The sequence below is a fragment of the Dendroctonus ponderosae genome, unplaced genomic scaffold, assembly GCF_020466585.1.
Source record: "Dendroctonus ponderosae isolate FM_Combo_2020 unplaced genomic scaffold, Dpon_F_20191213v2 Dpon_F_20191213_1, whole genome shotgun sequence".
NCBI lineage: Eukaryota > Metazoa > Arthropoda > Insecta > Coleoptera > Curculionidae > Dendroctonus > Dendroctonus ponderosae.
Window position 1 is genome coordinate 18,183,427 of NW_026017110.1, and position 24,132 is coordinate 18,207,558.

Sequence of the window (24,132 nt, forward strand, 5' to 3'; positions counted from 1 at the left end):
AAGCAACAGGCAAAATTAATTCAAAAAATTAAAACCACATAAGACAAACGCTCTAAATATCAAAGGCATTTCAGCAAATTGCATAAGGTTGAAGAAAAAATTCAAAATTTACATTTTTATTGCGAAAACGTGTAATAAATATGTATATTGGTGAAAGTACTGATTAAAAATCCATTTACAATAAAAAGCTCAACATTGAACAAACTAAGAACGACGGACGAAGTAAAGTCGCAGATAAATTGCAGAAATACGTTTAGCAAAAGTAACATAAAAGTTTGGAATTTTTAAGCATACCAAATTATAACATAACGTTCGTAATGGAAACTGTTCGGATTTTCAGTAGCAAATTATTGGCTGGTATGTAGTGCTATAAAGTTTACTTGAATTTAAAATGTATTTTATCGTACAACTCTAAAAATCTACAAGAGCTGGAGAAAGATAAACGAAATAAAATTGGTGGAAGTGCTGAAAATGAGCAAAAACAAACGTTTGTATACAACATTTTCGAAAAGTTCTGACTTTTCTGCAGCATTTTGTGTCTTGTACCACGGAGAAAGCAAAGAGAGATCACACATTCTTTGCAATTTTAAATCCTAAGCTTCGACAAAATTTAGAAATTTTTATAGTATTATTAGAGTTTATCAAAAATAATCACATTTTGATATGCCAAAGCCACATTAGTACGAAAAGGTAACAATAATTTTGCAATCAAAAGAAAGGTACAAATATTCATTCTTATAACAATTTTAGTGAGAACAGAACTCTTAAAAGTGTTATTTAGTAATTCGTCTACCAATATCTATTAATAAATGCTGAATAATTTCCGAGGAAAAGTGTTTTGAAAAATTAGCAATTCATGATATTAAAATGATACAGAAAATGCTCGATATTTTCGTCTCGAGTTTTCCAATTAAACATAGAATCCGACAAGGTGCAAAAAATCATCAGCAGCGTGTTCTAGATAATTTCAAAAACTTACAAAAACTTGATTTGATGATTTTTTATCATTTCCCTCTATAGATATTGCAGCTATTATAAAAGTTGCTTTTCATAAGCCACGACGTTTTGATAAATAGGCAGTTAATAAAATATACAGGTTGCTTTTTTGGAGTTACTCTCATTTCATCCCCGCAACTTGAGTAACATATTATTTGTATTTTTCAAGTGTGAATCAAATGCCTTAATCAAATGCATTAATCAGCTCTGTTTCCTCCTTCTTTCCCAGGTTTTATCGTTCATTGAGTTTCAACAGCTCTGCATATGGAAGTTTTGAGAAACGTTCTTGCAGGTTGTCGCTTAATACCACATCAATCTGCTATTGGGCGATTAAAGCGATTGTAGCCTGTTATTGGCAAAGAGCAAATGTTCAATGGAAATAAATGTTTCATGGACAAGATGAAAAGCACGCGAGAAACCACAGGAGTAACCTAGCAACCACTCAGACGCCATCTGATCAATAGCATTATGCCCTAAGCAGTTTCTCACAGCAGAATGAATTATTACGCTTGCATTATTGGTCCATCAACCGGAGGTATTTCCACTTTAGATTCCTTCTTCCCTTGGGCTTCTTATTTGGCAAATCGTTAGAGCGGCGCATCAAAACGGCACAATCAAAAGTGGGCACAAATGGAAACGTTTTGCATTTTTAAAACCCCATTGGAAAATCAGACGAATAAACAGTGAAATGTTTCACGGGACAATTTGTGAATGGTCAAAGGATTCCACTGTTTATCAAACGTTTTCTTGATTCTTTCCGAGCAGAAGATTGTAAGCTGTTAAACAAATGAGATTAATCCAATGATGAATAAATTGATCCTTTAGAGCTTTTATACTTATTCTCCCAACAATTTCTTCTGTTATTCTGTTTTCAATTGCTTTAAAATTGTTGGAAATTCGGCTTAGGTTTATTGCATTTATCCACCACAGACACCCACATACTTTATGTTTTTTAGGAGCTGTTTTACCCCACTTGTCATTAAGTTCATTTGACTCTCAACTACTCATACTTTTTGTGTCTTTCATTTCCAAAAATTTCGTGTGAAAAAATTTCTAGTTGAATCCCATTCAATTTCAAATTTGCAACAGGGACAATAATTTGAGAGCAAGCAAACCGGACTAAACTTCCCAGTCCGACGCTTTGAAAAAGCCTGTGACGCTCTTAGCTGCAATCAGATGTGGGCAAATTAACGTTCATTGAGAAATGTGTGATGAATTGCGAAGTAATTCAACAATTCTTCATTTATTAATATAAAAAGAGCATACAAACTCTTATGTCCTGTCCTAACTTATAAACATCCAACAACAATTTAGCAGTCTGGTGGAAAGCAATAAATAAAGTCAGTAGTTCATGTAACATTTTGCAAAGATGAATGAGATTTTTCAAACAATCAGGCGAAAGAAGTAGGAACTAAAGAAATAGGCGACTGGCACAAAATGAAAATACAAAACTGTAGTTGAATGTCCCCTTTTCCACCTACACAAGAGAAAATATGGGGAAATGTTCAGTATCGGTTCTTTGTTTCGAAGTGGTTTAAGTTATTGTTCGGATATTTTATACTTCTGTTTCAGCGAAACCGTCGTCATTGACGGTTCCGATTGTAGGTCGTAGATATTTACTGGCAATATGCAAAACAACAAAGAACATTGAAAGAATTGGCGGAAAATGTGAGAATAAATTCAACCACTTTGATACTAAAACGAGGCGTATTTTAATTTAATAGTTTTGTAAAACTTTTATATTTGCTGTGTATTTTACGTTGCAATAAAGGTTTTTAATAGCTGCGTTTTTTATTGGAAACTATTGTTAAGGGTTTTGTTTTTGATACTAGTTGAACTAAACTTTTTTTAAACATTTTACGGCATATGTTGATTCGCGTAATATAAATCAGGCGATTTTTATTTTAAGTTGATGAATATGAAATGTTCTATGCATTCAGGCAAAAATGCACTTAAGACAATGAACTTGGAAAAGTTCATTGAAGGAAAAGACAATCCCACACAAAGCAAATATACTTTGTAATAACGCCCAACAAAGAAATCGTTCATGACTAGACACAATATTGCAATTGCTTAATAGACAAGTGATAACGTAGAGAAGAATCGAGCGAAAACACTCAATTAAAACAAAACGCAAAAACACAAAGGAAAACATTATTGAATAATATTTTAGCGATCCGGAAAAACACAGTTGTCAAGGACATAACGATGGGAAAGAGTTTCGTATAAAACCACTAATGCGGCGGAAAATAACAGAAATCAGCTACAATTGACAAAATTAATAGTGTCGGATTATATAGCAAATAACAAAATTTCCATTATTTCAGAACATGGAAGTAGAATCAATATAATTAATTGTTGAATAAAAGAAGGAAGTAAGAAACTAGAAACACGACATATATCGAAGCAAACGGAAACTTTATTTATATTATGAAATCATTCATTTGAGAGTTACCTTTAATAGACAGGAATTATAAAATTGGTAAAACGAAAACAGTAATAAACTCGAAAACGAACATAAACATTCTTTTCTGCAAAAAACGTAGGTGTAGAATGGAAAAGAAGAAGATACTGAAAAATAGCTCTAATACAGTGAGGCGCAGAAACAACGTCTCATGTGGAATAAACACTTTGAAAGTTGTATAATGACACTAATAAATAATCAATGAAACATAATATTTGTTGAAAAATTGATAAATATTTCACATGAAAGCAACCATGGTGGGCTAGAAGAAACACCTTCAAATCTAGTCTTTCCATCTTTCACTCTCAGATGCGACAAAAAATTGAGATCTCATTGAAATTCTAAAAAATATAAGGCTTCGCGAAGAGTTTTATATTTATCTTTGTGATTCGAACATAGCATGTCTATTTTCTGTTAGAAAAGGCAGAAAATGCAGTTTCTGGTAAATAAGCAAAAGCAACAGCATTTCGATAGTGTTAATAAGCTTGTCAAATAATTAAAATAGCTAGATATTAAACACAAAAGAAAACTTATTGAGTTGCACTTGAAAACTATAAGAAGAGCATATTTGGAAGAGCAAGAAAAAGATGTCGTAGAAATGTGCCAATGAGTGCTCTAAATGCATGAATCTAATAGTAGACAAATAATGTTACAAACCTATCCCATTATATCCAAAGTCATAAGGAAAGTATTTGATTAAACCTGAAAGTTTAACTCAAAACCAAGTTAATATACATACAAATTTACATTATAAATGATTTATGTATTTGCAAAATGACACACTTTTAACATGTTTTGAAAATCTTCAATATCACGGGGGGGTTGCAGTACCAGATAACAATCAAACATAGATTCTAATATAATAAAAAAGGAATGTATTGCAGAATTCACATAAGCCAAATTACATTTTTTTATTAACAAGCTAATAATCATCAATTTACTACAATTACTACTTACTACTATCATATTTCTTACAGTGTGGATAAATTGGGACATTAATAATTCTTGTCAAAATCCAAGTCTTCCTATTTGTAGAACAAAGTTCTGCGAACATACGCTTACAAGCAACATGTTCCTTCCACTCATCATTAGAAGTGATATTTAACAAAAACGACTAATTAAAACGACTATTTACATAAGACTATTATGCTAATGCGCCTTTACACTGAGTTATTTCTCTATGCCAAGCGACGCACATGCCATGAAAATAAATTTCCTTTCCATTTTTCTGGAATATCGGTCAGTGAACTCATGTTTTTCCATTACGACGAAGATTTTCGCACGTTGTTGGGACGTTTTGAAAGGGCTGGCAATTTATAAACGGGTGAATGAAAAAGTGCAGGTTTTCGCTGTCGGTGCACGTGGTGAAAGGGTGACGAAATCCCGTTTTTGGTTGGGTAACCCAGTTTTCTAGCTTTTGTGCTCTTGTTCCCATTACATTCAGTTCTACTTTAAAATACTCCGCACAGTCGTTTTTCTCATTATTTTTTGTTGAATTCAGAGTAAGTGTGAGTTTCAAAATTAGCACAAACATTCTCAAATGGATCTTGTTTATAGGCATGACACCGAATACTGTATCAAAGCCATCGAGCTTTCTATGTATGTGTTCTTTATCGATATATGGTGAGATAAACAATATAATTCCGACAATTTCCAAGTATTTGTCCTATATGAAGACAATTGTCAATCAGAGATAGAATATCTGAAAATTGCTTTCTTCTCATAAATATCGCATTTCCGTTTGATCCGAATGATGTGAAAGGAAAGTAGGCTAACAATAACAAAATACTACAATACAATAACAATAAATACTTACAATAACTAAATAAATTGAATTGAATTGATTTTTTCATGCAACTGTGCCTTTCATGTGTGTTACAAATGTTCCAATTTACTTTTAATGTCTTCAGGATGCACTTCAATTCCTGAAGATTTTTTCAAGAACATAAGAAATCATACGGAAATGTTCTACATTTTATTAACCGAACATTTTTCGGCTCTCATGAGGTTCATGTTTTGTGCACATCAAATGTTGAATTAATTTGTATTATTTGCAATATAATATACAATCTCTCATTAACTGAAATTGACAAATATCCATCTCATCAATTAAACTGTAATATCCAAAAGCAAACAATTGAAAGTAAAGAGGCCAACCGATATTGCAATAATTACGCAATCCGCAAAACGCTCTCAATCTTCATTTTCTGCATGTTAAAATTTGTTGCCACATTATATACACAAACACATTTACCCACTATTGAGATAATGTGTGTGAATATGATGTCTGCTTCCCACAGGCTTAATCGTAGGAACATTAAGCATACAACATGCAAATTCGGCACATAAAGGAACAGATATTAATGAGTTGGAAGAAAATGATGTGTACCTATTTTCATTGTGCCACTTTTAATGTTGATCATATTTGAAATCAGGATTTGGTTTCCATTTTGTATCTAAATTGATTCATACTTTTGTCAAATTACGAATGTAACAAATTAAGAATACTGTCGCAGATAATTTTTCTTTGACAATAAATTTACGCATAGTAATATGCAGGCAGCAACGTTTAGAAATATCACACGTCACAAAATTCTCCAAATAAATGTAAAAGAAAACAGTCTAAATTAAAAAGGTAATGTGGGCTGACATGCGAGTGCTTGCGGAATAAAATTGCCAGACAAAATAGCTTGATCCTAAATTAAATTTGATTCAAATTATCGACCTAAAGCTGTTGATTATTTTGGTATTCATATGTGCATACCAGTATAGTTCAATGACTCAATTCGCGCAAAAAAACACCCCAAAAGGGACAATTTAGAGAACAAAAGACATTTAACATTTATAAAATAAGGAATTGGAACGTTAATTCAAACACAATTACAATACAACATGAAGTGAAAATAGCACAAAAACCTGTAAAATCAAAAATATAAATAACTGGCCAGCAAGTTGAGAATTATAAATATCACTAAGATAAAGAGTGTGGCTAACAGGCAGAAGAAGAACAAGGGATTAAAAATAAACTCAAAATTTCGCTAATAAAGTACATACATAAAGTGGTACTTTACTATTAATAAAAGTAATTTACTTCAAGTGAGTAGAGATAGGTAATCTGGTGGAATTTTTGTATAAACCTGTTGTACTTATTTCATACATTGATGGTGCTCAGTATTTTACATTTATAGTAAATATCAGCTGTAGTAGGTATAGTTTACGGTATTCAGAATCCATGTGGCGAATAAATGGCTTTCAATCTAAATAAATTCCCATTTTGCACCGGAAAATATAAATATTTGAAGCTTTAATAACAAATTTGCCAATTTTGTTGCTTCAAGCTCCAAGTGGCATTTAACGAGAATAATTTGCTTTTCCTACCTTCCAACAAGATTTTCTTAAACTGTATGGAAAATAATTTGAACTTCACATTGGGATAAAGATAAATAGTTTATTATCCAGGAACGTTTATCTCGCAGCATTATGCGAACATTTTAAAGCTGCTAGTAATAAATGTCGATTTTATAGACGGTATCCAAATATCGTTAGCGTAGTGTAAATAATTGATGATTTACTAATCCCGAGTGTAACAATTTATATCTTGGCTTATGCTGAGTCCAGCTCAGCTCATTAGTTTTAAAGATTCTTGTTAGTTTTATTCCCAAGTTCAGCTGCAAAAATGATGAAAAACCCAAATTTTAACGACAAACTAAACATGTTTTTAGAAGCGACCCTACAATGGTGTAAACAAAATGTAGCTGGATAAAATTAATGAAACAGCGACAAAAAGTATGCCCCAACAACTGATCTCGTAGTTAAAATTTCATTAAAAATGTGTTTGGTTTTCGAGTGAATTTACGCCTGGAAGTTATTGATCAATAACAATATGCAAATAATTTTAAGCAGGTGTGTACACACTGAAGAAACTCCAATCAAACGAGATTTTTATGTCATAAAGTGTGTATTTCACACTTCGTTCATTGTATTCATTACACACTTTATTACATAAAAATCTCGTTTGATTGGAGTTTCTTCAGGGTGTACACACCAATTTTAAACTTTTAGGGGAAAATTTGAATAATCTATTGGCCTACTGTTAAAGTTTCCTAAACGTTTCTCTTGGCCAAATAAGGAAAACCTAAGAAGTTTCACATAAAAAAGTTACCCTTTTATTAACCCCATAGACTTCAGCAGTTTTGAGTTAAATTATTAATGAATTTAATTTCTAGCTTCGCTATCGCTAGAGTGCCAGATATAAAAATTTTTAATCAATGTAATTCTTTTGTATCTAACCTATCGATTTAAGACCTAAGTTTTCTCAAGAAAGAATTAATTTGTATTGTTCTTGTCGGCACTAGAAGCCATAAAGAAACGATAGCGTCGAATTTTTGAAATTTCCTTTGGATTTTAAGCCAAGTTTGTTAATAAATATAGGTCAGCCTAGACTATTCAGAATAAATTGTTGAATCAAACGTTATAGACAAACATGCATTCTACCGGTTTATAAAAGCGTGGTGCGAATAGAAAAAAAACGCTCAAAAATGTGTTTAAAAACAATACGTAAAATAAATTTAGACTTAGAGATGTGCACTTTTTGAAGTATCAAATTGTTCTTAGGAAAATGGGGCGAATAGAAAACCACTCGAAAAAATTAAAGTTTTAAACAATGTTGGAAATTATGGAGGAACCACTTGATCCCATAGAATCAAATTCACAATTCAAATAACGTGATGTTTCGTGTATCGAATTCTAATGTCATAGTTCTCAGGGGTCTCTTCAAAGACGAGCTTTTTACAGGAACATGGAGCAACCAAAATGAATGGCCCAAAAAAGTCTAAGCTTCAAAATTTATTATCAAAGAACTATTTGCTTGCATACAACGAAATTTACTATTAAAGTAAACTTTAAAAAAAAAAAAAAAACAAAATTCAAGTCAGCGAAGCGACCACTGAGTCAAATGGAACCAAATGAAACGCGTACAAAAACTGAAGTTTTCTGTATGGACTGCTCATGACCACTTTTTTATGCCTCAAACAGTTCTTTCGAAACGAGCTTTTAAAGAACGTGGGCCGAATAAAAAAAATTCTCAATTAAATCCAAGCTTTAAACATTAATTATGCAGGAACTGCTTGCGTAAAAGAGACAGATTACAATTCAAGTACATTGAAGTTACGTGTATGGATTACTGGGATCCACCTTTTAAAGTCTCTAATCATTTTTCAATGACGAGCTTTAGAAGGGCATAGTGGAAACAGAAAAAAAACCGGTCCCAAAAATACAAACTTGAAAAATGCATCCACTTCTTCGCATAAACGCCTTTCTTTGGTTGATGCCCGAACTTCAAAATCTTCAATAGTTCAATAGTATGTAAAAAATGAGTAATGGAGAAACTACTAGCTCTAATAAAACTAAATTCACACTTTTTAGAGTCTCCAATGGTTCTTCCGAAGCGATATTTAGAAGTGCTTGGTACAAATAGAGAAACGGGTCAAAAAATCCAAGCTCTAAACATTAATTATGAAAGAACCACTTGCTCAAATGGAACCAAATTCACAATTCAAGTATATTCAAGATTTCTGTATCGATTGTGATGACCACTTTTTTAACTCTAAAAGTCTGGTGCAGATTTAAAACCGCCCGAAACATTTCTTAAAACTTGAAAAAAGCATTATAAAGAAACCCCTAATCCCAAAGAATCAAAAATTACACATAAAGTTACCTGAGGCGTTCTGTCATCAGCTGCTAAAGTCCCAGTTTTTAAGGCTTAAATGGTTCGTCAGCGATAAGCTTTTGAATAGCATGGTGCAAATGCAAACCCCCCAAACACATCTAAACTTCAAAAATTAATTGTGACTACTACTCCTACTACTACTGGCTTCAATAGAACCAAATTTACACCGTGAGAAAACTCAGGCTTCCAGTATCAATTGCAGGTTCATTTTTCAAACTTTCAAATGGTTTTTTAGAAACGAGGTTTAGAAGAGCTTGGCGCAAATATAAAAAACATTCAGATTGAAAGTTTTTTAACTGGTGGGTCTAGAATGTGACAAAAAATTTTAAATCAAGTATCAGCGAGAAACGTTTAATCTATCGGTTTGGAGATATTTTATTGCTCTTGGTGCAGAAATGTTTTTTTTTTATTTTTCTTTCGACATCTAAATGTTATAAAAAGGTCAAATAGATTCAATAAAAGGCAGAGCTCTAACCAAAGCTTTTTATGGTTGATTTCATGAAACAGTATTTCACTGATCAGTAACACAAAATCATAATTGGAAATTTTCCGTATAGGTAGTACTAAGAGTGCTTTAGTCAACAGTTCGATTTTTTTAAACTTGTTTTATTTGTCGTTGACTTTCTCGATTTTACTTCTTTTGCTATAATGTCTGTACTACTAATAATCAGCACAATAATTGCCGCCTATTAACTATGACTTTCAGACAAACAGAAGCAACACAAAAACGACAAAAACAAAATTTGGTTTGAAATGCTATATACATTAATTTAAAAAAAACACTGTACGATAAACAAGTTTGCTTTTTATAAAAAAATAACAGTTTTGGAATGTGAGTCATTAATATCCATCATGATTATCCTGGCTAATAAAAGCGCTACATCATGCAATTCCCGCAGATTTATTTATATCGCCTTAACATTATCATTAGCTGCTCTAACAAATAATATACCTATGTAAAATGATACAAATCCAATAAATCGCGTTTTAATTTAATTATCTTCACTGGAGTAGAAAACCTGAGGATAAATAACATCGATATCGCCGCCTTTAAAGTTGTTAACTTCTTCGCAACAAACATTTTTGTATTTACCTCTTTATTACATTATAGACACCGTCACGGAATTTAGATTGCGTGTTGTTACACGATTAAAATCCACGCCAGCAACAAGTAGTGCAAATATTCACAATTGCTTAGTTTTTCAACACCATGAATGAACAGTTACGTAGAACGAGTTAGTCGATTGGATTCTGTGGCTGAATGTTTCCTGTATGTTACGTTACGTACATCGACCACAGGTTTTAACCATATAGAAATGAAGAAGAAGTCGAAGATCCTTAATTGGATTTCACAGTCACAAAAATCATCTCGGTCATATTTTCGAGATTAATAATTAATAATTATAATTATATTAATGCTCATTTACAGTTTCAACAGTTTTTTGTTTGTGGTATTGACAATGAGGTAATAATATTTCCCATCTTAAATTGTCTCAAATTGTTACATTGCTTTCTATATCTTCTTTATTTTTCCTTCAATTTTTATTTTTATTTTTGTAATCCTATTTTCAATCTCACTCGACCACCCTAGAAAAGAAAAACTTAAATGTGTTTTCTCCTTTAAATAAATATTCAGTGCAGCTGTGCCAACCAAGCAAAAGTTTACTTTAAATAATTATTTATTAACATTTACGTCGGCATTTAAAAAACATTGTCTGTAATTTGATCTGGTTACTGAAATGTTTATTTATAGTTAGCCCTTGTTAAGTGTAACCGGTGTCATAAGTAAAGCAATTAACAAAGTTTAGAGTTGAAAGCCCAAGCGGGTTTAATCAAACCCGTAAGATGAAGGACTCAGTATTGTTCCTCTCAATTCCTATTCCGCTGGGGAAAAGCAAACAGAAGAGATTGGGTAGAGGTTTTATGAATTGAATTGGGGATGGGCGAATTGACAGTCTGGAGGAGGAATTCAAATTTGGTTTACTAAATGAAAATGAATCGCTTTGAAAAATCAGCTAATTAGATTAAACCTGCAAAATTGATTAGGTTTCTGTTGGCGAAAAGAGATAATTGCATAGATTTCCTAATATCCTAATTGGATTATTATTGCAGAATATTTACAATTACATATTCGAACCCATTATTTTTGACTCAAATGGTTTTTTAGAGGTGAGTTTTAGAAATAGTGGTGCGACTAGAAAAGTTACTCACCAAGAAGAAAAATGTTAAAAATGAATTAAAGTAAACCACTGACTCGAAAATAAGAAACTTCACATCTAAAGTCAACTGAGGCTCTGTATCGATTGCGGGTTTTTACGATAACCAGCTTTATAGGAGCGAAGTGAGACCAAAAAATCGTCCAAAAAACTTGGAAAACGCCTACACGAATGAAACCAAGTTCACATGTAAAGTAAACTAAGGCATCCTGTATTAATTGCTGATGTCAACGTTTTTAAATCTCTAGTGGTTCTTGAGAGACCAGCTTTAGAAGGGCATGGTGCAAATATAAAAAAACCACTAAAAAATTAAAACTTTAAAAATTAATTGTCGAAGAATCATTCGCTCCAATGGAACATACTGAAGAAAGATGAAGTTCTTATATCGATTGCGGGTGTCGACTTTTTAGTCCTCAATTGTTCTTTAGAGAGGAGCTTTAAAGTAGCGCGAAAAAAATACAAATTTTAAACCTTAATTATGGAGCAACGATTTGTTCGAATAAAACCAGATTCACATCATACAGCTGAAGATTTCAAGAGTGTGGTGCTAAGAAAAAAGACTAAAGACCAAAATTATAAATTGCTCGACTAGAACAAAATTCAAACCTCATGTGACCTGATGCTCAAATCCACTGCTGAATCTTCGTTTTTGAGTTTCAAATGGTTCTTTAGACAAGGACTAGAAGAGATAGAAAATACACATAGGAAAAATCGGAGAAAAAACTCCAAGATTTAAAAAGATTTGTGAAGGAATCACTTGCTTAAATCGAACCAAATTTATATATTACGTAAACCGAAGCTTCTTGTATCGATTGCGGATATCCACGTGTTTAAGTTTCTAATGGTTCTTCAGAGACGAGCGTTAGAAGAGCATGATAAAATTAGAAAAAATCACCCGCAATAATCCTAATTTGAAAAATTACTTTTGGAGGAACGATTTACTCGAACGAAACTTAATTCCTGAGGTCACTGAAGCTTTCGGTGTCGACTGCTGATACTCACTTATAAAATTCTTAAATTATTATTTTGAGAGAAGCTTTAGGAGAGTGTGGCGGAAATATTAAAGAGCAGCCCGAAAATATACCAATTTCAAAATTTTATTGCGAAGCTTTGTTGTGTTGGAATCGAACGAAAATTTCATCTGGAGGAAACTAAGCGGGTCTGCATCGATCACTGATGTCTGCCTTTTTCGTCTCAAATAGTTCTTCAGGGACGAGCCTCAGAAGAGAGTGGTGCACTTACAAAAAACGCACTGAAAATACTTTGTTCAAAAATGAATTATTAAGGAATCATATGCTCGAATAGAAGATAATCACGATTCAAGTAAACTGAAGCTTTCTGTATCGACTGCGTATTTCTGCGTTTTAACTCTCAAATGCTTCTTTCGAGACGAACTTTATAAGAACATAGAAAAAATCGACAAAAAACCTGAACTTCAAAAATAAATTATAAGGGAATATCTGCTCGAATGAAACTAAATTTACATTTCAAGAAAACTTTCTGCTTTGTTTGCTCATGTCAAGTTTTTTGAGTCTCAAATACTTCTTTATACCATCCGACATCAAAACTCACTGGAATGCGTCAGACTTTTATAGAATGTTGATATTCTATAGTGATAACAATAATAATTTATTTATCACCATCGGGAATAGTATGGACGCAGTATAATAAACAATTTAGCAACAAGCAATATAAAATCATGTGGTGAAAGATATGATTTTAAACTCGTTTAACTTTCTACAGTTTTTATTTACGTTTTATACTTAAAGTCAAATACAGAGCGTCATTAATTAATTGAACAAAAGATAATTTAAAATAACTATTCTTTCAGAATATTCAACATCATTAAGCAGAATTTTACTGTTCTTAATAGCTGGAAATTTTATGTTCTATCGTAAACTCCCATTTAGTTTTTTACACCTAATAATAAGTAAAACTAAATCGTAATTATCTACTTCTACAATAATTTCATTAGCATTTAGTTGAGACAAGTTCATACTCACAATGGCGACTTTGACTCAATAGTATACCTGAAACAAAAATAATTGTTATTTTTTTCAATTCACATCCTAATAGTAACAAAAAAAAACATAAACTGAAAGAAAATTAATTTAATTAAAACTGCACTTCAAACTCAAGTAGAATTTATCGATAAAAAAATTTCAAATATAAACTAAGTGTTCTTTATATTTTTATTAGAGCAAGTTACTCATCGTTTTTAAATCGTTATTTGACTTTCATCTAAATATTATCTAAATTTCTAAGTACATAATATAATTGATTATGTAACTAGTTAAAGTAACTAAAAAAATAGATTTTTATATGATATTTTCATTGTTGCCTAATATTTTATATAAAAGGGAATTATTGGCTTGCCATTAAATCGTCGAACTCTTTAGAAGCGAACGATAGTCTTAATGCCTAAGAACTTCCGAAAATTAATTTCAAAGTTATGTCGAATAATTCACGCTCGCTTCAGAAATCTGAAATTGGACATTTAACATTGACCTCTTGATAGTTAACAGTTTCCTGTTTCCTAATACCGTTCCGTTCAGTGTCGTGCTCGAACAACCATTAACATTTTTTGTGTTAAAGGATTAACTAATTATATATTCATTCGCAGTATAGCTAGTGTTAGAAATATGAAAATAAATCATCTTTCAGCATATATTATGTGAGACAACTGCAGAGTCAACCAGTTTTTAGATTTAAATATAAATAAATGAAGAATACATTATAAAAGAGATTAGTTCAAAAAGTAGTAAGTAATCATTAAGGATGTAAAAACGACATTTTTCCGAAAACTTTACTAGTTTCTTTAAATATGCAAAGGTTTCTTCAAAACAATCACAGCTACTGATTATTTAAATGTTTCCCTACTACGAGTATGACTCGTTTTATAGTAGTGGATCGTTCATCTAATGTAAAATAAGACGCAACTAATCTAAGCTTGCAGATTGAAAATATGTTACATCCATCCATATTCTAGAAAATTGATTATTTCAGCATCGAATGACACTCGGCAATGGGTACTGTAAATTGAGTATAACCGTACTTTACCAATGTTAATTGATGCGAAAACATATGGTACATATACAACAGTGTAACCGAATATGCAAATTAGTAACTACATCAGCACTAGCATTATGGCATTTCATTTTTCCTGCAACTGTAACTTGTCTTTTCAGCTGCACATGTAATTGGAATATCATATGCTTCGCATAAAAGTAATGAAAAGCTTGCATTTTCAATCAAAGTTTTCAGGCAAACTAGTGAGTTTTAAAACCAATCTGATATTGAATTTTCCTTAAAATGTACCTACATGTACCGGGTGTCAATTTGAAACCTTCCCACTCTTAACATCTTTCTTGCAATTGGAAATATGAAAAATCGGAAAAACAGAAATTTTATTTGTAAGGGGGACACTTTAAATTTATATTTTTAGCCTCCTTGCTTCAACCCCCTAGGACGGTAGATGTCCCTTAGAATCTTAAATGGGTATGGGGGTCAAGTGGCACATCGTTCTAGGGCGATCAATTATCTTTACATTAGTTATTACTTTGTTGCTTTTTGTCCAGAGGTTTTCGAATAATCGCGTTTCAAAATTACAGAAACAATTACAGATTACATATAGAGATATACAGATATACAACAGATTTTGGTTTTCAGAATAGTGTTTAAACAAAAACTATGTTATTGGGTCTCCTTATAGTACAAAAGATTAAAAAGTTCGGTTACACAGTTAAAATCGCTGAATAACAAGAAGAAAATCTAGTTTAAACAATTGATTTCGGATTTATTGATTATTTTGCTTCGAGAAAAATCACTTTTTATTTACGGAACAGAAATTTCTACAATAAAACCCATGGGATCTAGTTACGCACCATCTTATAAGTTGTTCAAAATGTTGTCTATTTTACTGTAAACAATAATAAAGTCTATTTTCGACCCTCTCTGTATATGCAAGTGCTGTTGCAACCGTTACCGTCAAAACCGGAACGTCTCAAAATAAGTTATTGTCACTATTTAAATTAATAAATAAATAACGAACTCAAATTCGATCAATTAAAGTTAGAATGTCTCCTTGATTGGCTTAGCATACTGACGTAATTTATAACATTTTTCAACAAAAATACTTACATAATTTATTCTATATTGATTTACACCCATTCGGTATTTATTGTGCCATGAACATTCCTCAAAAACTTGAAACTCCTTCTAGTCTAGAATATTCTTCTAAGTTTATTAATTTTGACTTTCAAGCAGAATAATGCAATAAACCCGATGCACTTTCCTTTAATTAACTTCTGGGATGAATTATTAAGCTTCTAAAGAGAAATTATCAATAAATTAACCGAGATATGTGAACTATTATGCCAGGTGAGTAATTATTATTAATTTCGATTTAAAAACCGTGTTAATATTAATCTTTGTAGTTTCATTTCGCTCACAATACAACATGCATTCCAAATAGATGGTCATAAATAACACACTGCGTGGTAACTGTGGCGGAAATCTTATATGTTGGAGAAATATTAATTCTAGATAATACACGGTAGATCAAATAATTTGCTGGTTATTGCTTGCTACAATTTCAACTAATCGGTTTTTAATGATTTATATATGTAGGTTTACGTTACTTTTTGCTTATACATGTCGACACTGCAGATAATTGCATTTAGGTGATGGAATGATTTCGGATTGACGTATTCTATTCTCGTCGAGAAAAATCAATTATTAACAAAAAATTACTTTATACATATATGATTTATTATTATAACGAAATATATAACATGATAGGGGCGTCACAGTCTACAGAAGTATGGCGCTGCTTGGAGAATATGCGAAAAACAACCAGCTCAGTACTTTAAATATAATTTCCTTACAGTAATTGACTCGACTCTATGAGTCTCTTGTTGTAGAGGCGAGACACCAATTCCTTAATGAAGAACAGAACAGAACCACATACATATAAATAATCTTTATTTCCTACAGAAAAAGGCTATCGACCAACTATACCACATTAATGACCATATGCAGATTACAGCTAGGGAAATAGAGCGAGCAATTAAGACGACGAAAAATGGAGGATCACTGGTCCCGGTGGACTACCAGCAGAACAAATCAATTGTGGAGAACAATTCTTAAATGAATACATATAACACTCAGTGATCAAATGTTTAAGGTAAAATAAAATATTCAAACAATGGAATATATCCTACATAAAATCCGTTTATAAATGGCAGCAAATAGGACCCGGGTAATTATAGGAGTAAATATAGAAGAGAGAGGAGAGGAAGAGGACGAGGGCTCACTTACAAAGCACGAAAAAATGTTTTCGATAATTTGTAGATATTAACATCGAATTTCAACTTTGTTATTAAGCATTCTTTTTAAATTCTTCCATGTTTAATTGGTAGTATATTGGAATACTTAAGCTTTCAAAAAGAAAAATTACGATCTTTGCTCGAAATTACGAAAATTTTTGATATCAATAAAGTTCTCTTCTACAATTTTTTGATGAAAAGTCAAAGCGGCAATAATGTTTTTTGTCATTAACAGATAGCCTTTGTGAACAGGTAGATAGTCTTTGTCAATAATAACAATAATTTGTCAAACTGCGACTTACTTTAAAGCTTTTCTCACGAATTTGCGGATATGCGTTTAGTACTCGGGAAATGCCACAGTAAGACAGCAGAATCTGTAAAAACTCACGCCAACAAATGGCGAGAGACACTAGAGATTGTCTCCAGAAGATAGTGAACGACAATAGATGTTCCGGTTCCAGACACAGAGGAACAAGTATTTTGGACATAATTGCAGCAGAGCCTTCCAGGGGTACTCAAAGCGCAATAACTGCCACTTGCCCAAGCCCCAAATAAATACCGAGGAAGGGCTACATTCCTACCTCGTATGTAAGATAAACACAGCACAAGAGCACATTAAACCAATGGATTACTAAACACCAGTACAAATTGAGCAGGAGTTAATTAACCGAATACGAGAAGCTGCTTGATAAGAGTGGATAATAATGCGATTACACAAGCAGTAACTTGTTTCGAGTTAATGACTCAAATATATGCGTATTTCTAAACATAAATTCGAGGTTATGAGGACAATAATTGACATTTCGAAAAAGTACGTTTTTCAGTCAACGAATCCTGTTGCATTTACCGTTTATCTTTCTCTATTTTATTGTCACTTTCTGTATAATTCCATAGTTACCGGAGTTTTTAATAATTACAAAGCAACAGGTATTTCCGTAATGCCAATTAGGCAGATTACGTTGAAAAACCTTGTTGCCGTCTTGTTGATATAGTTTGTTGCAAATTTTTCAGTTTTTAATACTTAACAATTAATTTTTTAAACTATTTTTTCGGTACTCCTAAAACACCGACAAACGACACCTCCAGAGGAATGACGCCAATTTTGATTCACCCTGTATATACGATTTATTAATATTATTTCTCATAACCTAAAATGTGGCCAAAACAGCGAGTTTTTAAAATTAAGGTAGCTGTTACGAAGCTTTGAACGGGAAAAAAAGTTGAGGCTTGAATATAATTTGATCCAATACTTGTACTAAAATCGAAAACCGGCTAAAGGAAGCGGAAATTATCAATTTCCATTAGCTTTAACATGTTCTTCGAAGTATATTTCATTTTCTACTGTTTATAAACGATATTACCCATTTAGGAGATTCGTGTATAATTTCTGTTTTCTGATTGAATTCTCAAAATGCTTAAATAATTTTAAGAGTTAATTGTTGCTAAATAAATGTCTTTTGATTTACAAATACATTGCTTAGTTAGTGCAAATTTTAGATGTAACTAATTGTAATCTACGAGTAAACTTTCGTCCTTTAGTGCGAAAAGTATTTATAATTTGAAACAATTTGCACCTTATTTGATTTCAAAAATACATCGCCCTTATTGGCAAACCTTTTATTATCTAAGGATCATCCAACACATTCTCGATAAATAAAACAATGTCAACTCTGCAAACACTTGAAAAAATAATGATTTTGGCAAATATTCCGTCGATTATTAAGAGCAAAACACTGTCCAGTTTGCTTTTCAAACAGCTCGCAATAATAAATAAATGCAAACAAGTGAAAACGTCTTCCGCATCTGTCCATTTCCAAGAAGTCCAGCAACATCAGAGTGGAAGCCCTATACGATTGGCAAAGTAGGTTTACCGCTTTGGGTATAGACAAAGTATCATGTTCATGTAAGTATGTAGATTAAAAAACTCGATGTGTTGCATAAGAACAAACCGGTTGCCCGTCGGCGATAAAAATTTTTGTTGAACGCAATTACTTGTAATAATGAAACGGGTACCGTTAAACAATACTGAGCAAAAATAACAATCTTATTAGTATGTTATAATACGCCTTTAAATATAATTTGGGATTATTAAACTGAGCTGTAAGTGCGATGGAAAGATATGCATGCGCTCAGTTCTTGCCAGTTGGGAATTCTTTGAATTTCACCTACTTAATTTTAGCTTTTTGCCATGCCTATCATAGGGATCTAAAAAGCTAACGGACTCGCTGAGAAGCTTAGAAACACAGTTCTATTGCATGAGGTCACGTTATGTGGTTAAAGGTGCATTTCCATAAATTTTCTTAGACATGAAAGATTTTATGCATAATACATATTTTCGTGTGGATTTGTTAACGTTCGTTTGATAAAGTTGCACAAATTAAATATTCAGATTGAAAAAGTTTAGCTTAAAAGTAGATTTAATGTGTATTGGAGTTTGTGCGTTGAGTTAAATAATTTTTATATGGTCAGTATAAATGAAATCGGTTTGTGTTTTAACCTAACTAATCACGTACATTAGCGCCAAAAATTATCTAAGTTGATTGCAAGCAAATACATTTTAACAATTGTTCGTTGCGCTTCAGTTTCTTTAAAGTTTATATCAACTGCCCAAAAAGTATCAGAAAAACGAACTAATGGGTTTTTTGAATTTTTAGGCCGTCGTTGAGTAGAATTTCTTCTTGAACACAGCACAGGGCTGATAGCACACTTCGGTTGTGTTGCTGCGTTATCGAAAATGTTATCCTGAACTGTTAAGTTGCCATAACGTATGGCCGTTAAAAATAGCATTTATGATACAGCACAGAGCTGATTATCTAAAGAAAAGAATATACGAACATAAGTATAACCTAAGAAAAAATATCGAAAATGGTACAGCATTAGCACAGCATGCACAACAGAAGTTGCATAATTTAGATTTTGATAACACAAAAATATTGATTAACGAGAGTAATTATAATAAGAGAAGAGTCCATGAAATGATACAGATTAAAAAATATAACAATGCTATGAATTTCAGATCGGATACCGACAATCTTAGCTCAGTATATCATACATTAATTAAATGAAATAAATATAAAATATTAACACCCGGGATATTAAAGAATTTTGCAAACCAAAAATAATATTTTCAGAAGTCAAAGAAAAATAGCTGAAAGTAAAAGAAATCAATATAAACAATATTTTATTCGCTTTGTGTCCAAAATCACAAAATTAATACTCCAAATGTATGCCAAGGCTTAAAGCAGCAACAACGCTACACGTGTAAGTAAAAATATTTAAGTATCTGAACAAAGAATTCTAGACTCTTCGCAAATTTGATTGTCCAATCACCTGTTAGGCCTAATTAATTTTATAATGTTTTAAAGTGTCGCAATTGTGATGTATTTTAATGTGTGATATGATGAGGCTGTTGACGAACTGTGATTATTTTTTAAATTAATTATTTTTTTTAACTATGTTATTTTAGAAAAACTGACGATGGTGGAAAAATACACCGAAACGTATTTTAATTGATAAATAAAGAGAATAAATGACCTCCAGGAATTAATTTTGAGTTGGAATTGAAACACAGTCAGGAAAGTATATACATTGAATATTTGTACACCTTATGTTTTCAATTGAATATTTGAGTACACCAAATACAGTCGAATTATATGGCTACTTATGCCGAACGTACATTTAAAAGAAGAAGCAATATTGTGTCTGCTATGATCAGCACAATTAATGTATAAAAAAAGCCACAGCAGAAATGAGCATTTAGTCATAAGAAGTTTGGTTAATAGTCAGTCTTTAGACAGTCATAAGAGCTTTGGTCAGAAGCCAGTCATAAGAAGCCATAAATAATCACAAGATAGTCGATAGTCTACGGTTATGTTCGGTCACAAGTTAAATCATTAAGATTTCAGTAAATGTATTAGTGTTTGTATTAATTTGAAATAAAATTGTACATGGTTTTCATTCGCTGCTTGCTGATGATTAATGAAGCGTTTTAGTGTGCTGGTATTTACAGCATTTTTATTTTTAATATTTCACCATTTTACAATCAGTCGTTACATATCGTTATCCTTGAAGTTTATAGAGAAAGGCAACCAGAGAAATATTTGCAATCCCAAAGCCGAAAAACTAGTTTGTGAGCTATTTGCGAAGATTTGCACCTTTATATATAGATAATTTTTTATTCGCGTTTTTTTACTTCCTGTTTAAGTGAACCTTCGTCTTCATAGCAACGACATGCATTGACCCTTTCACTTCTTTCGCCAACCCGTTCCGTTTAAAAGAGAGCACCGGATTAAAACCAATCAAAATGTATTCGATAAAAACTGAGAATTAAGTTCCGATAAAGCCATTTTCCTTTAACCTTGGAGCACAAAGTTCTAACTGAAAGATCACATTAAGTTTTTGTTAGAGAATCCATACCATACCAATACCCAATATACGGGGTTATTGACTTATCGACGAAGAACTCTTCGAAGACCTTCACTGAGATCATGGTGAGTAAATAAGTTCACGATCTAGTCGCACTCGGTGTGTCATCTTTGTCTAATAAAACAATTATTGCACGATGTTATGCTGCATACCTAGCCGAAGGCACGAGGCAATATTTAAATTGCCTCTATTACCTTGTGCAGATGGAGACGATTTATTTAAAGTGCATTTATCTTATCTCTGAGGAAAATACGCCTCGTGTAGGTGAGCTTCATCATCGTCACTGTTCAAGTTTCACTTGGGAGATTTAGAAGCTTTTGCCATAGAGTCGTTGGTTGGAGAAAGTTAACGCAACAAGATTTTAAACTTTCGTTCCGTATCGCGGGTTTTCTAGAGCTACTAAGTAATATTTCGAAAGGAAACTATATACAAATTGGGCGTTTTGCTTAGAATTTATGAGGGAGATAAACGTTTAAAGTCGGTTGTTAAATATATTGAAAAACATTTTGATGGTTCTCCAATTGTGTGATTTTAATATGGATTTTAGTGAATGTAACTTCATATATTCATGTGGAAATAAGTTAAAGACAGCGCATTTTCTTGACCAACCAACTAGTAGCGACAAGAATATCAACGGCTTTATGTGCTTCACCTCATGACGCAAAAAAAGACCGTATTCAGTATTAAAAATGGAGAGACAATTTTCTTCTGGTTGTAGCTGAAAGATGCAAATCTGCTTAGCAATAAAAACCTTCGAGACTTTACCAAATACGATTGATTTTCTTTTGCTGCCGATATATTTCGAACAAAAAATGGAACATCGAAACCTCTACCAAGCCAATAGTTTTAGAAATCTCGTCAGTCGGAAAGTGAAATATACACGATTTTTCGTAAACATGAAAATATTAGAAAGTGCAATGTATAAATCAAATCTACCAAGTTTATTAAATAACTCCTACACTCGATATATTGAAAACTGTACGCAATTTTTCTTCCTGAAGAAAAGTCCTATTTTGGATCTGAATTTTTTCAACTAAAGAATCGCACACTAATATATGTATTATATACACTGTATAAAATTAGTAAATAAACAAGTCGGAATAATTACTCAATAAAGAAAATAAAATAAGCAACTTGAATGTGTGTAAACGATTGACGACTGCAGGATTCCGCTTGTGTCGAAATGATTTTTTTCAATCATCTCGACGTGATTTACTCAAACTAATTAATTTAATTCAGGATTCAAGCATCACGATGTTGTTAAAAGCCACCGCTTTTCGGCATACCTACTTAATGTTCCGTTGCTTTAGCCTTTGCTCAGCGTTGTTTGGCGGTTTATTGGGAAACCGTTCTATTTGCTTATTAAAACCACACACTAATTGGTTCTTTTAGTTTCATTAATCGTGGTGAATTGAATCGCTTGATTGATGAGGAAATGTGCCTGATGTTATCGGTTTGTGTCGAATCTATTTGCAAAAATTGCAAATAATGCTCAGAAAAGCTGGTTGTGACCTGAGAAAGTTAAATTGTATGAATGAGTTTTTCCATACATTTATCAAGAATTGTTCTTGTTCTTGTCAACATGAATGCTATCTATGTATTATTGCAGCAGAACAAAAATTATTTTAATATCCATTTCCTCAAGAATGTCGTGATGGCGCCAAGGCTATAATGAATTTAATGACTATCTATCTACACTTGTCGCTAAAAGCGGATCTTTAGGCATCTGTAGATCGTGTTTCCGCTGATACAATTTATGATGTTTTAAATGAAGCTTCAATAAGCAACTAACTAAATGAACGAGTGCAATCCTAAACAGTAAGTTTCCTTTTCAAGTACCTCTAGTTGATTTTGTTGACGCTTTCCAAGCTTTCCATTTGTATTAAAATAAGTCTAGTAAATTATATATGAAATTATTCCATATGAGTAAACCGACAACAATGGTGGTAGAAAGTATATTTAACTAAAGTAGGTTAAAGTCTCATTCATTGTGTCCATCTAATCTATTGTGTAATTGTGTAATTTTCCGCACAGAAGTCTCTGATATTTTATTTTTTCCATACTATTTATTTTTACACAATTACACAATATTTCAATTCAAGCAGTTTATGCTGGTAAACTTTATATTATGAATTTTTCCTTAATCTGTCTTAATCAACAAATTCCTTTATCAGCATCAATTAATTAAAAAGTCCGCGGATTATAATTCTACACCTCCTATCATGAATACCTGCAATTGAATCATATATATTTTTATTTTTGATCTGTATTGTGTATTTTTTAGTTTACTAGTCTAGCATCTGAGGATTTTTTTATAAATTTGATATAAAATATTTAGGACACACCTGCAGGCAAAATGCAACAGGCAAAGTAGAAGAAAAAACCACACAACACACACATTTTTGAATGTTCATAGATATTTTTTGATTTAGCTAGTCTGGAATCAGAATGATAAATGTTTTCGCACTTGATAATTTGTTTTGATTATTGTTTTATTATTGCCATTCTTCTTCAAATTAATATCCTCATTATTGAAAAATTTTCTCATATGATTATTTTCTTTATACCATGGGTCATCTCTGTATTACCTAGATTATTGTTCCGTGTGTTATCGATGTTTTGTATGTGATTTTTAGGGCCTTGAAGAAAGCAATTCTCTCATAATAATTACGAATAAACTAAATTTATTTGAACTTAATTTAATGATTCCACAAGATCATTATTTGATTCACTGCCTCCCACAATACTTTTTTTAATGTTATTTTTGTTAAAAGCCGTTGTTTTAAAGAATGCTTTTAAAGTTGAAAATATATTTTTTGAAAATTGAAAAATTTTAAAAATTTATTTTCTTTAGAAATTTCTTGAACATTGATCAAATAGCTGAACTTATATAAAAAGAATTTGTTAAATTAAATATACTAAAACTTGCGTTTTTCTTCTGAAATTCTGCCAAAATAAATATAACTAAATACAAAA

The 24,132-nt window shown here is 31.9% G+C and overlaps 1 protein-coding gene across 2 annotated transcripts in view; it reads right to left on the reverse strand.

Moving 5' to 3' along the window:
- Nucleotides 1-24,132, reverse strand: part of LOC109535638 (protein shank) — a 152,211-nt gene that overhangs the window by 76,988 nt on the left and 51,091 nt on the right. Inside the window, exon 2 of one of the 2 annotated variants that reach the window (XM_048661690.1) lies at nucleotides 13,408-13,434. The exons of the other annotated variant lie outside the window; for it this stretch is intronic. The gene's annotated coding sequence lies outside the window, so the exon portion shown is untranslated. The remainder of the gene's footprint in view (nucleotides 1-13,407; nucleotides 13,435-24,132) is intronic. 2 annotated transcript variants of the gene reach the window in all.